The sequence below is a fragment of the Ptychodera flava genome (assembly GCF_041260155.1).
Source record: "Ptychodera flava strain L36383 chromosome 23 unlocalized genomic scaffold, AS_Pfla_20210202 Scaffold_23__1_contigs__length_28996876_pilon, whole genome shotgun sequence".
Classification (NCBI taxonomy): Eukaryota; Metazoa; Hemichordata; class Enteropneusta; family Ptychoderidae; genus Ptychodera; species Ptychodera flava.
The window spans coordinates 27,089,885-27,107,103 of NW_027248277.1; the positions used below are offsets into that span (position 1 = coordinate 27,089,885).

At 35.9% G+C, this 17,219-nt stretch overlaps 1 pseudogene; it reads left to right on the forward strand.

The window, feature by feature from the left end:
* Positions 1 to 712: 712 nt before the first annotated feature.
* Positions 713 to 12,535, forward strand: LOC139123884 (ubiquitin-conjugating enzyme E2 Z-like; annotated as a pseudogene).
* The last annotated feature ends 4,684 nt before the right edge of the window (positions 12,536 to 17,219 follow it).

Genomic DNA, 17,219 nt, shown 5'->3' on the forward strand with positions numbered 1-17,219 from the left:
ACAACATTAAAGGCAAACTCCATGCAAACTGACCAATCAAAAGACAACATGAAAGGAAAATGCCATGCAAACTGACCAATCAGAGACAACATTAAAGGCAAACTCTATGCAGCCCGTCACTTTTACTTTTTACTTTCACTTGCAAGACAAGACCACGGCAGTCAAGAAGATGGTGATTACGTCACCAATGGTAGCAAGATTTAGATAACCGATGCGATTCAATCAGACTTGATGTGCTTGCTTGATAACCTTTGTGATGAGCCCAGCATCTGAATAAATCTATGATCTGTGTTCCTCCAGATACCAAAGGTAAACATCAATGCTTGACGACTCTGATTTTTTTCAGTGTCTTGTTTGAAAAGCCAGTTGCTTTAATTTGCAATGATTTTTCCCTAATTTTTTAATCAACTGCATTTGCTTGTTCAGCTCTCAAATTGCCTTTCATTACACAATGTTGAACTGGACAAGTATTCCATAGTAGAAATCAAACATAAAAAATAACAGTAGACAGTGGGTTGGCAAGCAAAGGAAATGGTTTTTCAACATGTTTTGGAGAGTAGAAGAAAAACTTACAATTGACATATGAATAAAGGATTAGTGAAAACAAAAGTTACAGCTACTGGCTGCGGTTACTTAAAACACAGCCATTTTGATATTGTCCCATGATTCAATAGACTCTGTATGATGTCAAGTAACCAGAATCTTGACAAAGATGTCTAGCACTGCAGAAATGGCACAGGGAACAGACTTAGCAGACACTGAGACACAAGCAACAGCTGCCACACTCCAAGCAGTGAGGGCGCTTCCTCAGTTTAATTTACATAACAAAGGCAAAAGAATAAGGACACTTTCTAATGTAAGAGACACAAATAAATAAGGGCATTTTATTCATTACTCAGGTCACATCAAGTCCGGTCAGTACAAGGATATCAGCTTTGAAATTTCTGTGCTGTGCCCATGTTTTTGACATCAAGTCAGGTCAGTACTTTATATTATTGCCTGAATATATGGGTTTATGTGCCGGACAGTTTGCCCAACGCCAGGAGGGTATATTGTCTCCTGCTGCAAGGGTACATGTATTCGGGTAATAATATTTTTATTACATGCCTTCACAGTTAACATTTAGTTACATGCTGGGCATTCTCAAACAATTTTACCATTATCGACCAGCATCAATCAGATTTTAACAAATAGCAGTGTGCAAATGGATATTTTACATCTAGCACTAAGTGTCTACATGTACCATGACAATGAAAACATTGAAGGGCTTCATCGGCCTGGTTAACTGTGAAAACTGGTCTGTACATTGTTCACACGGCACTGCTAACTCCCTGGATATTCTAATCCAATCAGCACACTGATTTGCACTCACATGAAGGCATGTAATAAAAGGATATCACTGTCAAAAATGTTGATGTTTTGTCCATATTTTTGATTTTCTGTGAGTCTTGCCAGCATGGCTGATTTTGTTCAGTTGTCAGTAAAACCAAAAAAAGGAAAATTTAATATTCGTGGTAAGCATTACCTTCACAGACATTTTACCTCAGGAAACTTTATGCCATAATTTCTTTCACCAAACAATTATACAAACTATATATTACGGTATATTACATTCAATACAAATACCATAATATTAAAATGATCACACTGTCTCAATGTTGTTTCAAGGTTTATATCATCTTAATGTAAATGACCCATGGGTGCATTTAAGCATAGAAGTATTTTCATTGTAATAACACCATCATTTGCAATTGCCAGATAATTCAGCATTAAGTGACAAGAAATATGATGTAAATCTGTACAAATTTCCCCCTCCACATGTAAAATACCCAGGATTCAGCTTGTCAGCATATTCTACACATTTTCATGCTCATAAATAGGTCAAAGGTCAAGCCAAATATTTTCATGGTATGCTAAATCATGGCATAAATTGTTGACATGTGTTTTCTCTTCACATCATCATTTCTGAATCTAGAAATCTGTTTACAATCGCTGTAAAATGAATCTGAGATAAATAATTAATCTGCTGTTGATGAAGTCAAGGATCCATTATACTGATGAAGGCAACATCCTCAACTAATTTGTGAAACTTTGTGTATATATTCATGAACAAATAAAAGTGTGAATGTTTACATTGGCAGACATTTATAATTTCAAATATTGATAAATTTAACACTATTTCTTTCCATTGATCCAAATTTGCACCGTGATCCCTGATTTTTATTCATGTATGTGATAGAGATTATTTGAAAGTTTACTTTAGGAAAGTTGAACAAATGTTTAAGTCTTCAAATTTTGAGATACATACAACCTTAATACTCAAAAATACTGACCAAAGTGTTTTGAAAAATGCACTTAAACTGAATCTTTCCAAGTGCACCTTTTGTTGTTACAGTGTGTGCATATAATTATATTGAACATTGTCTTCGAGTTGTGTTCACATGGTTGATGAAAATCATTGTTATTTTTAGAGGTGTTTGATGATATTTCATGAAAAAAAAACCAAATGTAAGAAGTACAGCTATTCTGGTTCTAATCTTTCTCATCATGAAACTTTCTTATTTTCTCATTGTTTTCAATGGGCTGGATGTACCTACATACAGCAAAATAACTCTGTTTTTGTTCCATTGAATTTAAATTTATAACATGTTTAGTGGTTTTCTTTTATTCTGTCTCCACAGCAATGTATCTGCAAGGTTAGAGACATCACCAGACTTGCCTCCATGGCTAAGCTCAAGAGGGGAAGGCTAGTCAGAGAAACGGCTGATACCTGTCTGCAATACTGGGATGGAATGGATTTTACAGATGATGTCTTCATCAACAGATACTACAGGGATTTCAGGTATGCAGGGGTTATGCTCTTCATTCCAGATTATTAACAAAAGCACACACATTTATGATATGATCCTTACCAGCATTTTGTGCCCCTGATACTGTCAAGCCACTCAGTCAGTTTTGTAAATTCTCCTCAGCAGCTCCTGTCTTTTTAAATTCTGTGTCCTTGGACATAAAAACTTCTCCAAATGTCAACACTTTCAAACAATGCTCAAATACTTGCACTTTGCCCCTACTGGCCAAACACACAGGAATTTGCAGTTCTATTTTCTGCTTCAGGTAAGCTTTAGAGAAAGTGCAAGTCTTCCATATCAAGGTATGAACTAACTTAGATCTTAGACTCTGGATTTATAATTTAATGTAATGCAATGGTTGTTTCTATTCTGTCTCCACAGCAATGTACATGTATCTGCACGGTAAAGACATCACCAGACTTGCCTCCATGCTAAGCTGAAGAGTGGAAGGCCAGTCACAGAAACTGCCGATGCCTGTCTGCAATACTGGTATGGAATGGATTTTACAGAGGATGTCTTCATCAGCAGATACTTCAGGGATTTCAGGTATATTGGGTTATGCTATTCATTCCAGATTATTTACAGTAATACATACATAATCCTCCATACTTAGGATACTATGGATATCAACCATGCAAGCATCTTATGCTACTGCAGTGCCCCTAAATAAAAGGCTCAAAGTCATCAGTAAAATCACCTACGTAATATCAAAGCAGGTAATAGAATATGTGCTATGAAAAAACTGTGGGTCTGTGTTCAACACCTTTGGCTTACCACGTTGGTATAGGGGCACTCTCTTGCCCATCCTTGCAATATCTCCTGAGCAATCGAGTACTGTAAATATTCAGACTCATTAACAAAGTGGCTCATCTGAAGGAGTCTGTAAATTATAAAACCTTAGGATAAGTAACCATGCAGTATGTTTTCAGTACAAATCACAAGCATAGTGCCAGAACCACACCAAAACTATAGTCATAGAGATTGAACAACTCACTACACAATGCTAGGTAATTTATTTGATTGTAGGATATTGAAGAAATAAGAAGTACAAGTTCAAAACAATCTACAATACAAGTGTTTGGTTTTTCAAAATCAATTTATAAATTCAGCCTGTTGGTGGTAATTGGTACAGATTCTATCATATCATGTAGAGCTGTAATCTCCTAGGAGTGGTCTGTGAAGATATCTTCTACAGAACAAGCTAAGATCTTAGTGTGTGAAGAGACAACATGAAGGTTTTTTTTTCCATGCTAGCATTTTGTAACATACTCATATTTCCAGCACTGCTAGAGTGCACCATTACTTTTTTGAAGTCTACAGTAGTGAGAGCTGTCAGAGACATAGGATAAGATCTGCTATGATAGAATACAGAATCTCTGGACAAAGAGAGTCAGCAATTATTTCCTTTCCAACAGGTTTTGAATTGTTTGAGTGACCGTGGCAACACTTACCATGTTTGATAAAATGTTATGATACAGGTGTTTGTCTGTGTTTACACTAAAGGACTATTCGGGGTTCCATATAACCAAAAATAGTTGTAATAATTTAATTCAAATGCAATGGTTATTCTGTTGTATCTCCACAGCTTGGTTAGAGACATCACCAGACTTGCCTCCATGGCTAAGCTCACAAGTGGAATGCTAGTCAGAGAAATGGCTGACGCCTGTCTGCAATACTGGGGTGGAATGGAGTTACAGAAGATGTTTAATTGGACTGTGCTGAAGGTAATTTACCAACTGTAGTTTAGTTTCTTTGAAATATTTCTCATTACAAACCCTGTTTTTGTGACTAAGTCCATGCTGTCCCATTGATGTTTACAGATGCCATGACAACAGTTTAGCTCTCAAGGACTATAGTTCAAAATACAGTATTTCCTCATTTTGTGTACCAATTCATATTTGCTAGTTTCAAATGCTAAGTCTCTCAAGTCCATATTGGGTAACTTTTCACTTCTAAGTCCTTCAGCAAAGATTTTGTATTATCTGTAGATATATGCCATGTCGAAGACTTGTGTTTGAAATTTGCATCATGGATAAAATGTTCTGACCTACGGAGTTGTACCAGTACATTGCATCATGGTAGAATGTTCTGTGCTATTGAAATGAACTTCACATCATGGGTAAACTGTGTTGTTGAGTTGTACCTGCACTTTGTATTATGGGTAAAATGTGCTGTGCTATTGACTTGTACCAGTTATGAGTATTTGGAATCATGGGTAAACTGTTCTGTGCTATTGAGTTCTATCAGTACATTTGAATGTTAAGTGTGAAGAATAGACATCAAAACTGTCAGGAGTAAAACTTGCCTTGTTGCATGTAGAGAACATTGAAATGAATTTTGGTGAAATGTACAGAATAGAGGTACGGTACATTTGCTTGGTTAGGGATATTCCAATGCATTGTGGGTAGTGTACCTTGAAAAAAGTAGTGAATTGCCTAAAGGTTTTGTCGGACATTGCATCATGGGTAAATGTACCCTGTAAAGCAAATGTAGAAGTATTGCTAGTGAACCCAGTCTTGTGCTTTTGTGTCATAGCATTGCATTGTGGGTAAAATTTATGGTGTGATTTCCATCAATCAGATCAACAGGACAAATTAAATGACTTCATATAGCCTTGTCCTTTTTTGAGCTCACATTTGGTATGTAAATATGCCACATAGAGTTTATGTGATAGGTTTGTGGCATCAATATGTATGTATGTATGTATGTATGTGTTCTTTTAAAAAACACTGCTTTAGGTCTTTTCAGACAGGCAGGTCAAGTTTGTCTACACAGTAAAGAGAAGTTTATTCAATACAACATGTTTTGTCAGACTTGATCATTTGCAATTGGTAAAACCACGTATTGACATGATTTCCAAGCTTAAATACACACAACCGTGATAATATTCATAGACTTGACCTGATGCTGATAGTTTACACCACAAAGATATGTACTACTGTAAACTAATTCTTTGTACATGTACATTAATTTTTATGTTAACGCAAAGGAATGACACGGAGACAAGTGCTTGGCCGAAATCCAGGGGTTATGCATGTACTGCCACGGTTGGGGCGTTGAGGGGTCGTGGCGGCCTGGATGACAATACCGGACCCCTCGCTACTGGGCACCCACTACAGGCCCATGACAGTACCTCCCTGGAACTTTATTGTGTATAAACTATCCATATAGAAGATGTACAGTACTCTTTTATTGCGAGCTTATTTCCCTGCAGTGAGGCATGCTTTATTTTTTTAATCGTGGAAGGTGGGTGGGAATTTTGCGGTGTGAACTTGAGTGTGGCAGGAGTTGAAATGGATGATATATAGCGTTGGTCACACTGATATGCGCATGGACAATGACGCGGTAAGGATGATGCAAGTAGTTTAGATAACGGTAAATGAGGGAAGGTGGCGGATTAGGTTACGTCTCAAGTGCATCTAACGAGTAGTCGGAGTAGGCGACACATGGTGACCCATACATGTCAAAGGTTTAGACCATGTTCTCTGTGTCCTTCCAGACGTTAACAATAATTATAGCAAAGCTATAATCACCCACTAATGTTGAATGATCTGCCTTTTAACACTTTCAGAAACTTGCATTTACAGGCAGTTCTCCCCTTACTTTTTTATGTTCTGTGTACAACCACATCACTTCCAAAATTTGTCACTTCAATTGAACATTAGTCTTTTGTATTTAATTTCAGTTATATCTCATCTTTAATAAGACTCATCAAGTCACACTGATACCTTTTGTCTTGTGTAATACAGATAATACGTGTTGGATAATGTAACTTGAGTTTATAGACTATATCGTTAATTGTTTTCTTAATACTGTTTGTTTCTTTGTATCAGGGACATAATGAGTATATACAATGAGCCACCACCAGGCATGTGTGTAGTTCCTGATAAAGACGATATCACAAAGGTCAGTCATACAATTTATCTAATCACCCTCCATGTCACTTAAACTTAATATCTTGTCAAGTACCCTACCACTGGTCATGGTACCAATTTTTGTTTGTAATTATTCCATTAGCAATCATCACAAATTGCTTCCATGCAAAAATTTTGCTTTTGATTTGTTGTGTACATAAACATATCTTAGAAGCATGTATAATGAGAACACAAAACACAAAAGTGTTCTTTTCTTTGTAACTTTCCCAGTGAACGATGTTATAATTTCTGATACAGAAAAATTCTATGATTTTTATATGTACATGTAATACTGCTTCTGTTTCATTACAGGTGCATGCGCTTATTACGGGACCCTTCGACACCCCTTATGAGGGTGGTTTCTCTCCCACTTCCTTATTAGGTTTCCTCCAGATTATCCAATCAGACCCCCCCCAAGAGTCAAGTTGATTATCACAGGTGATGGTAAAGTTCGGTTTAATCCAAAAATCTATCGAAATGGCAAAGTCTGTCTTAGTATTCTAGGGTAAGTAATTTCCACCATTGCCTGTCCTACTGTACCTTGCTGCAGTTCCGTAGCCCTGCCACTCCCTGGCTGGTTATGTGGTGGAGTGGGGGCTATGGTTTAGTCAATTGTAAAATAAAAATAATCCAGAGTCGGGGTGCATCTAGCGCCCACCTATGGAAAGATGTCTACGTAGATGTCCATTTTCCTCTTGGTCTAGTCAGTTTTTCGTATTTCACCGAGCTGCTGCCGTGGAAAAATCCGCCATCATGAATATTAAACTGTTGACCTATGACATCACATTCTAACATCGGGATCTAAGCAAAAATAATGTGTTCTCTCGTGGTACTTTGTTTATAAGCGAACTTCAGCGCCGGAATCAAATCCATTCTCTTTAATGGATGTAAACATGCTTTGTCAAGATCCCATTGTTAAAATGTGATGTCATAGGTCAAGGGTTTAATATCCATGATGACGGATTTTTCCATGGCAGCGGCCCGGTGAGAAATGAAAAAGTGACTAACCCGAGAAGAAAATGGACATCTACGTAGGCATCAATCTGTAGGTAGGCACTAGATGCACCCTGACTCCGGATTATGATGTTTTGTGTTGTTTTTCTGGAGAATTGCAAGAAAAATGCTCACTTTCTCCCCACATGATTTTTAGCGAGAATGACTGTGCACTTTTCAAATAGACTGAACCGTAGCCCCCACTTCCCCACACAACCAGCCAGGGAGTAGTAGGGCTACGAAACCACAGCAAACTTTACCAAGCATCTGTAATTTCTCCCATTGCATGACCTTCTTTACCAAGTGTCTGTACCTGTGTCTGGCTGCTATCAACTTTTCATTTCTTTGAGGTTTCTTTGGTTTCATTCAAACCCATTTTTCTACTTTTACATGATGCCATTGTTTGGGCTCAATGTCTGTGTATGATAAATATTTGACAAAGCATGTACACAGTAAGTAGTTGAATGATTGACACTGATACAGAAATACTACAGAGAATCAAATAATGTACTGTTTGGTTGTTACATACCGGTACACATGTAAATTGCAAATTATGTATATATTGACTTTGTCACACACACATACATGCATACATACATACATAGATACCGGTACATTTATACATGCAAATATACATGATACATACATGTATGCATGCATACATACATACATGTATGCATACATACATACATACTAACACCTGCTCATCTTTCCATGAACACATATGTGCCAGTAGAGAGAGAGAGAGAGAGAGAGAGAGAGAGCGCACAATTGTTCTGTAAATATTGACTTCAGTAATTAGAAATGTACAGATTTATTTCATAATATATTTTATTATACGTGACAGAACCTGGTCAGGGCCAGCATGGAGTCCAGCACAAAGTTTATCCAGTGTTCTTATATCAATACAGTCATTAATGAATGAAAAAACCTTACCACAATGAACCAGGCTTTGAACAAGTAAGTGTTTACTAAACTTTTTACTTTAGATTTATTGTCAAATATCTTTTGTTAATAATCATACTTTAAAAGTCATGTAGCAGAATCTTTTAATTGTATTTCACAAGCTTTGTTTTGTGCAACAAAAAGTTCTTGTTCTCCCTAAAGCTTGTTAAAACCCCTGCTATATAGCTTGCCAACACAGTGTCTATGTGTGAAGAATGCAGACTACCCATATACAGGCTGATTTGGCAAGTTGAAAATTGTATCTGAACCTGCTTTACGTATAACAAGAAAGGTACTTGATATAGAAAACAAAATGGTGGAAAAGTCATCGAACGTTACAGCTACTGACAAGGACTAGAAAAAGCAAGTGTATAACAAGCAAGCTGGCAATCATTGTTGCATTAAGTCTATCTTCAATTTGCCCATCTCAATATCTGACACTTTCAAAAGTGGATGTTTTAATGCTCATTAACACTTTGTCTATCTTTTGTTTCAAATGAAATGTTTATCATTAATCTTTATCAATGAATTTCCTATTGGAAAAAAATCGATAATAAAGTTGTGCCTTTAAGAAAGGTATTCCCTCAGCCGAAGTGTGGAACCCTGAACAGCGCCCTCAGTGGTTCATTGTTTTATTCCTTTTGCTTCCTCAGAACAGGTGTAACATGGCAAAGAGCTTATTTGTGAACCACTACAAAGAATTGTTTGAACAAAATGGTACTGACTGTCAAACTGAAGGATGAGGCATTAATGTTACAAAGGTAAAAACTAAATGTTCAAACACCATCTGAAAATATGTTTGTTTGCTAGAACCAAATGTCCAATACTTTGGCATAACATTGCAAATATGTTAGGATGCAATAGTCAGGTTTGTAACTAATCTTAATTGCATAAATTCAGCATTTGTATGGTTTATTGTATTACGTGACCACTCACACAGTGGATCTCAGACTCATGAATTTCAAAATTTCAAGTTGTAGATACCATCCATAAATATCAGACCAACAAGGTATATTCATATTCTGTCCCTAGTTCCATAACCATGAGGTACAACAATGATTATCAATTGACAGCTATTAAAGGACCAGTAATGCTAGCTTTTGATGACTTTTCATTTGATATATAAATTTCGACTTGTTATCTTACTCCCCAAAGAATGCTGAAACAGCATTTACTTGTCAACTTGGTGTCTATATGTATAAAATGCATTGTTATTTTTACGTTTGACTTCTGGTCCAGACCAGAAGTCAGTTTTTAACAATAACAATGCAGTTTACACATGTACAGGCTGAGTTGACAAGCTGAACACTGTATATCAACATGCTTTGAGGAGTAGAACAAGGAATTATGGTTCACATTCAAAATAATATTATCTAAAGTTAGCATTGCTGGCCCTTTAATCATAGACTCTTATACTTTATTTCTAGGAGAGACAGAGTGGTGACGCACAGATATATAATGACTGTGTCAGACATGAAACGATACGGGTAGCAGTTTGTGAAATGTTAGAAAATATCTCAGACAAAGTTCCAGATGAACTTAGGTAAGTATAGTCATTGCAGTTGCACAGTCCTATCTTAATTTCCAAAACATTTACCACAGCGTTAGTACAAAGAGTTGAGAAAAGAAAAGAAATTAACACTTTTTACAGGTACCGTACAGTCATCCAATCAACTATAGTCCTCTTTTCCATTTGATTGTTTGAGGGCGCTGTTTACCTCAAACAGTGGAGTTCATGTGGTTCTTACTAGACTGTAGACAGTGACTTGTGCTTCTATGGCTGTTATTTTGCATACAAAATGGTGAGAAATTAGTGCAGCTCAACTATTTTTTTCCAGGAATTTCTATAACTTTCCCAGCACATAGGAATTTCTATAACTTTCCCAGCACATACTAACTCTGTTAGACTGTTGTAACAGAGTCAGAATGAGCTGGGAAAGTTGAAGAAATTCCTTGAATAAATTAGTGTCTCCTTGAAAGTCCTTGAAAAGTTCTTGTAAATGAAATTGAGTCAGGAAATGCTGGATATAGCGATTAAATGCAAATAGTAATCAGCATTTGCCTAGAAGCTATGAACACAGTGATTCAACCGTTTTGCCAAATCTATCAGAAAGAATTTTGGTGTTCATTAGAAACGGCATCATTCATAAAATGGTATCGTTACAAATTGATGTCATACCTGCCATAGGCAAAGTACAGTGGCCAATAATGGCTGCTATCACTGAAAGTTATTGTGAGTATCACTTCTTGAAAGTTGTTCCTTTCAAGTTAAGAGAACTTGAGGTAGTTAATTTACTAGGTCTGCAGTCTATGTACATACTTTTTACAATTAACAATCATTTCAAATTGGAGGAAATAAATGTGATATTTTCAAGGCAGAAGAGAGCCAACCACTACATTAGGAGAATGATTTAAATATTTTTTGCTTGCAGACGACTGAAACAATGGTAATTCACGTAATGAAATTCAAATCTTAGTGTACATAATTGTTATTTTCATAATTCTAATTGATATTTTATTGTCATTGTGTTTCAGAGATGTGATGGAGAAATCATTTCCAGAATTTTATGATTATTACACATCAACTGTCAATGACAGGTTGTATCTATCAGGGCAAACAATGCAGGTATGTATACAATACTAATTAGCATATTACTTTCAAGATTCTGAGTTAGTTACTCATTTACCAAAAATTAGAAATGCTGAATTTTCACGAATTAAAAAATACAGCTTTCAATGTCTTGCATTGTACAAATTTTCATACTAGAGAAATAAATATACCTCATCCGTGTGTTATCTCTTATAGGGATGTAATAAAATTCCTGATTTTCAGAAGCATGTGAAAATTTATATATCCATAAGCTTCAAAATGAGCCCCCACAAGTGGTAGGCCACAAGAATATTTTAAAAGTTTGAGAGTTGAAATATATGTCCCCGCGGCACAGTCTACCTTAACTCCTCTTTTCAGTGATTGCATGACTTTACAAACCATTACTCATCAGCAACTTTAGCAAGTTGACTGAATTAGATTTCTCAGAAATCATCTGGCTTGCTTGGCAATTCATTTGATTTATATCCAAATATGGCATCTCTGTATTGCAATAGTTACTTGAAGAAATGATGGTGTCTATAATCAACGTAAATAATAATACAAGTACATGTTGCCATTACATATCCATCCGCTTCAAGTGACAATAGAGCAATCTGTCTGGTTACTAGATACTAACATGACATCAAAAACTGATCCAGTGACAGTTGCCATTCAAGGTAACAGAATTACCAGATCCATGAAAGACTTAAAGGACATTATCTTGTAGGACCCTCATAAAGCACAGTGATGGTATATTGTGTCTAGAATGAATAAGAAATCCAGACAGTTGGCACTTAATCTTCTCTAATTACCTTTTAAGCAATATCTCTTCCCTAGCATAGTAAATGCTAGATTCATCACAAAGTTAATCTTTTATTGTACATTTTCTTTTCAGGATCCATTTGGTGAAAAAAGAGGTCGCTTTGAATATGCAACATTAAAAACAAGACTGGAAGTTATCAAGAAAAAGATAGAAGAGAAATTAGGAGATAAATTATCTGATTTAGACAGCGATATGAGCACATCAGATACAGAAACTAATATTGATACAAATACCAATCAATCAATTAGCTGATTAGTCTATCAATCAATAAGATGTTAAAATATGTCTTTGAATGTAAATAGTCATAATAATTATCAGAGAAGAAGGCAGATAACTTACCATTATGATGGTAGGTGTCTGTTTGTAGTTCATGATGTGAACTGTTTGCAAAATGGCAAAATATAATGACCCTTCCAAGTTTTGTGTTATGGTTTTATCGCAGGGTATGTTTTGCTTAGTTGTCATGACAGATTGTCTGTGTATCTGTAGACATGGAATGACGCACGGTGTACAGCTGAGATGACTGGCTGTGCTGGCCTATGTAAAATGTTAACAGAATGCATACCATGGCACTATACATTATGACAGATTTATTTAGAATTCAATCAAGAGAGTTTGTATCATATTGTGTCCAATGTTTGCTGCTGATGTGCAGCTGGCTCAGAAGGTTATATCTGATTGGTGGATTGTCACTATTCACAGCAACTTGGTGAGTCTATTGTGTATAATTCAATGATAACAGTCTTTCACATGCTAACCTAGATAAAGTTGTACATGCCTCTACACAGAAACAGTCACTTAAACTTCTGTTTAAATTTCCCTCAAGTAAACTTTAAAATTATTCTCTTTAAAAATTGATAAAAAACAAGGGTAAATGTGCAAATTTAAGTAAAAGGGAAACAAACTACTCATGTTTACCAATCTATCAAATTCAAAGCAACCACTTTTTCTAAGTTACCTTGTGGTGAAACTTAAATTTTTGATTTTCTTCACTACCATAACGTAGAAAGTTGATATACTCTACAAGCTTCCAGACAAGTCTCAATTCAGCAGATCAGTCAAGTATTGTAAAAAAGTGAGTTTGAATATCTGTCCCTAAAGAATCTCTCCACATTAAAGCCTCATTATACCTGTGTTCCATGTTTTTCATATGCTAACCATCAATAAAACATCTGTGCACTTTAAATATAGTGGGTCCAATCTTATCATTATAATCTGCTTCTGTTTTGGGTTCTTTATTAAATATAGAAAATACTCCTTAAGATAATATTGAACAGTAATATGGCTTAATGTAAAGGTGTTATTCTCCATGTTTGCTCAAAACATACCTGTGAGAATCTGTAAAGTAGGGTGATCACCATGTGCAACAAAGCTGGACAAATATACGCTGAAATGTCAGATGCTTCACTCCATCAAGCTTCAGCATGCATTACTTTCCAGGATAACGGTTGACGTAATCATTTATAATTTACTGCTATGATTCACACTGAATGTGAGTTGAAGGAATGACTTGTGGAAATTCTACAAAGTATCAACATAGAGGTTGAAACCTATGGGAATTCCAAAGAATATTAAAGGTATACTGTCACCTGTCTAATTTTGCTTCAGTTACCATGGAAAGAGAAAATCTAACCAATCACAGATTTTAAGCGGGTGGCCACTTTTTAAAACAGGGCCCTCACATGGGCATTTTGAATACCAAGGAACGCCCCTTTGACTGTATATATATATATATATATATATATATATATATATATATATATATATATATATATATATATATATATATATATATATATATATATAATATATCTGACCTTATCTATCTATCTATCTATCTCTATCTGTGTGTGTATATATATATATATATATATATATATATATATATATATATATATATATATATATATATATATATATATATATATAGTCAATTACCTGTATAATAACATGTGGACATTCCAGAAATTGTCAGCATAGATGTAACTAACCTGTGGACATTCCCATAATTATCGGCATAAAGGTTAATAACTTGTGGAAATTTCAAAGATTATCGACAAAGAGGTCAGTTTCTTTAGGGAATAAAAAAATATTGGCATGGAAGTCAATAATATGTGGAAATTCCAAAGATTGTCAGCATATACATGAATTAACTGTTCAGATTCCAAGATTGCCAAGATTGTAGAAGTCAATAATCTGTTGAAATTCCAAAACAATATTGGCATAATGGCCCATGATCTGTGGAATTTTGAAAGAATATCATCAAAGATGTTGATACAATCCTACAAAGATTCTCAGCATTTCAGAATATAGTGATCTCAATGTTCATTTCATTTTTTACCATTTTTGTTTGAGAATAAAGTATACTCTCTTGAACCCTATGGAAAGAACAAAAACATTGTAGTTCCTTTTGTATTTTTAGCTCCTATATGGTATATGTATATATACATGTACCAAAGAGAGCTTATATGAGAGGTTGGGGGTTTTATGTATGTATATGTATGTATGTATGTTAGTATGTTCAGATGTACGTCCATCCACATCAAAAACTCAATATCTGCAGCACCTTCTATCTTAGTATTTGGTGTACAGGTGCACCCAGGGATGAAGATGTGAATTTGTCAAATGAACATGTCAGTGCCAAAAATGTGCAAATGTTGTGAACAAAGGGAAAATCCTGCAAATTGCTCTAGAACCATGGGCCAGAATTGGTTGAAACTTGGTACGTAGATTCTTTATGGTGACTTTAGCTAGATTTGTTCAAATTATGTTAAAATATTGATAGTTGTATTATTGGGAAATGTTTCCTTTTTTTGGTCAAAAAATCATTTTCTACCAAAGTTCAGCAAGGATTGCTCTGAAACTTAACAATCTTGATCCTAGAGTTTCTTCCGTAAGATTTGTATTTCTAGGGCAATTTCTGCATTTGTGGTCAAAATATATTTTCTGTGAATTAACTTTTCTAATTGCTTTGAACATACGCATGTACCCAGAGGCAACATTAGTGTAATGTCTTCAAATTGTGGTGAATTTTCATATTTGTATTTTTGGCGTAATTTTTCCCATCTTCTTGTAATTTTTTTTTCTCTGAAATCGATTGTCTGATTGCTTTGAAATGTGGTATGCATGTTACCAGGGGTAAACGTAGTGACGTTTACTCACCGTGACCGGCCACATTGAACCAAGTGTGAGCCAAGTGTCATTGACGCTATGTTTTGTTACTTTTCATTCATACATTTTATTCAGAAATGAAATCTGAAAAAATCTACTAACTATGCGATATGATGCTAATTTCTGATTCGTTTGTCTCTAGTATTTTAAAGCCCAAATGTCAAATGAATGTTACATGTTATACTATATGGCACCGTGAGCTGAGTCAGTGTTAAATTTCACTTTTCAATGCTACAAACATTTGGCAAATTAGTCGCTTGTTAGATCAAAGTCATTCTGCGTTCAGATCTTCATGTTGTATACTGCCCTCTACAGGGCTTACAAAAGGAAAGCCAGGAACCTGTCTGCATAGTCTTGACATCTCTATTCTTCCTGTTAATTGAACATGAAGAACGTTTAGATGACACAGGGGGCAGTATGTCTGTTGATGTGGTCAGCCTTATTCAAGAGCCACGTAGGGCCTGTCCATGTGCCCCATGCCAGTGTGTCAAATTTCATGGGCCATGATTCAGGCTCTACAGCTTAAAGTTCCATTAGCTGTATCTTCTGGCGATATTTCCGTTAGTTTTGATTGAAATGATCACTGGCTCATGTTGAATAGCCTGTCAAATAACAGAGAATCGCATATTATTCGGAAACATTACGTGCCCTACAACTAAATAACATGTGATTTTACAACGAAAATTTCAATTTTTGTCCGGACAGAAATACAAACTCTGTTGACACGCGGATTGCAACGTAGGCATTCTTCTGCACCTGCGCGAGCCATTTCAAAATAAATATTCATTACTTATGCCCGGTACTTACGTCGTAGTCCATTGTCCGAGCACGTTGCGTAGCCAGATGTCTGGCAATCCACGACACAATGTTGTTTTGATCCCGCAATAAACGTGAACTTGTACAACTCGCGTGATCGCGGCGTCACCATATCTGCGTTCTCCCCAGCACTGAGCATGCCAGACGTCAACAAACGAGCTCGGAAGGGCAACACGTTTGAACAAAAATTAGCAGTTTTATGTGGCTATAACATCACTAATCATGTTTGTTTCTTTGTAAAACAACATTTTGCAACAAATATGAGCCTCCAACATGGAATTTTCCGAGGTAAAAAATGGTCAAAAGTTACAAATAATGGCCCTTTAAGACAGAAATAGATTCATGTTCACTGCAATTAACTTTTAGGTCCTCTACCTCCGTGGTAATACACAGAGGAAAAAAAAGCTTAAGGAAAAGATACAGTAGATGTTCCCTTACAAGTGACTGCAATAGTAGAAAGTTTCCGTTAGCCAATCAGTGACCTCACAGCTGATGAAACGGTCACAATATAGAATCTATATGCAATCAGGCCGTGTTGCGATCAGCTATTTCTTTCGACGGCTGTCGACAAAATTTGGGGACATATGGAATAACAACAGAACTCTGTGGCCTCGGAAAGCTTTTTGTGGCATTCCAAAGGTATTTCCAGAGGGATACGGTGTATTCTGTAGCCAGTGATTTTCTGAGCAAAGTACTGGCGGCAGAACGCCGTCCGAGGCCACGAGGTTCTGTCATAATTTTCAATACAATAACTGACAGCTCAAATCTGGTAAAGTATAAAATTGATAGAAAGTACTAGCAGCATCGTTCTCTTACTTCAAGACTTTAGTATGCTACTTAAAGGTAATGTACATGTATGTAATTTAAATTTTTATTTTCGTTTCCAAATTAAACGCCAACTCACTCTCGGATTTCGTTCAAAACCAGAGATTAACATGGCGTCGGCAGGGAAGATGAAGCCAGACTGTCGCAAATGGATACCGGGCGGGTTTGGGTATCCCTTCGGTCATGACAGTTAAACAGATGGTAGATTTCCTTTGCAAGAATCAAACTGATCTCATCGTACTCCAAACATTTGCTGTATTTAACGTTTTCTCAAAAAAATATAAAAAGACGGT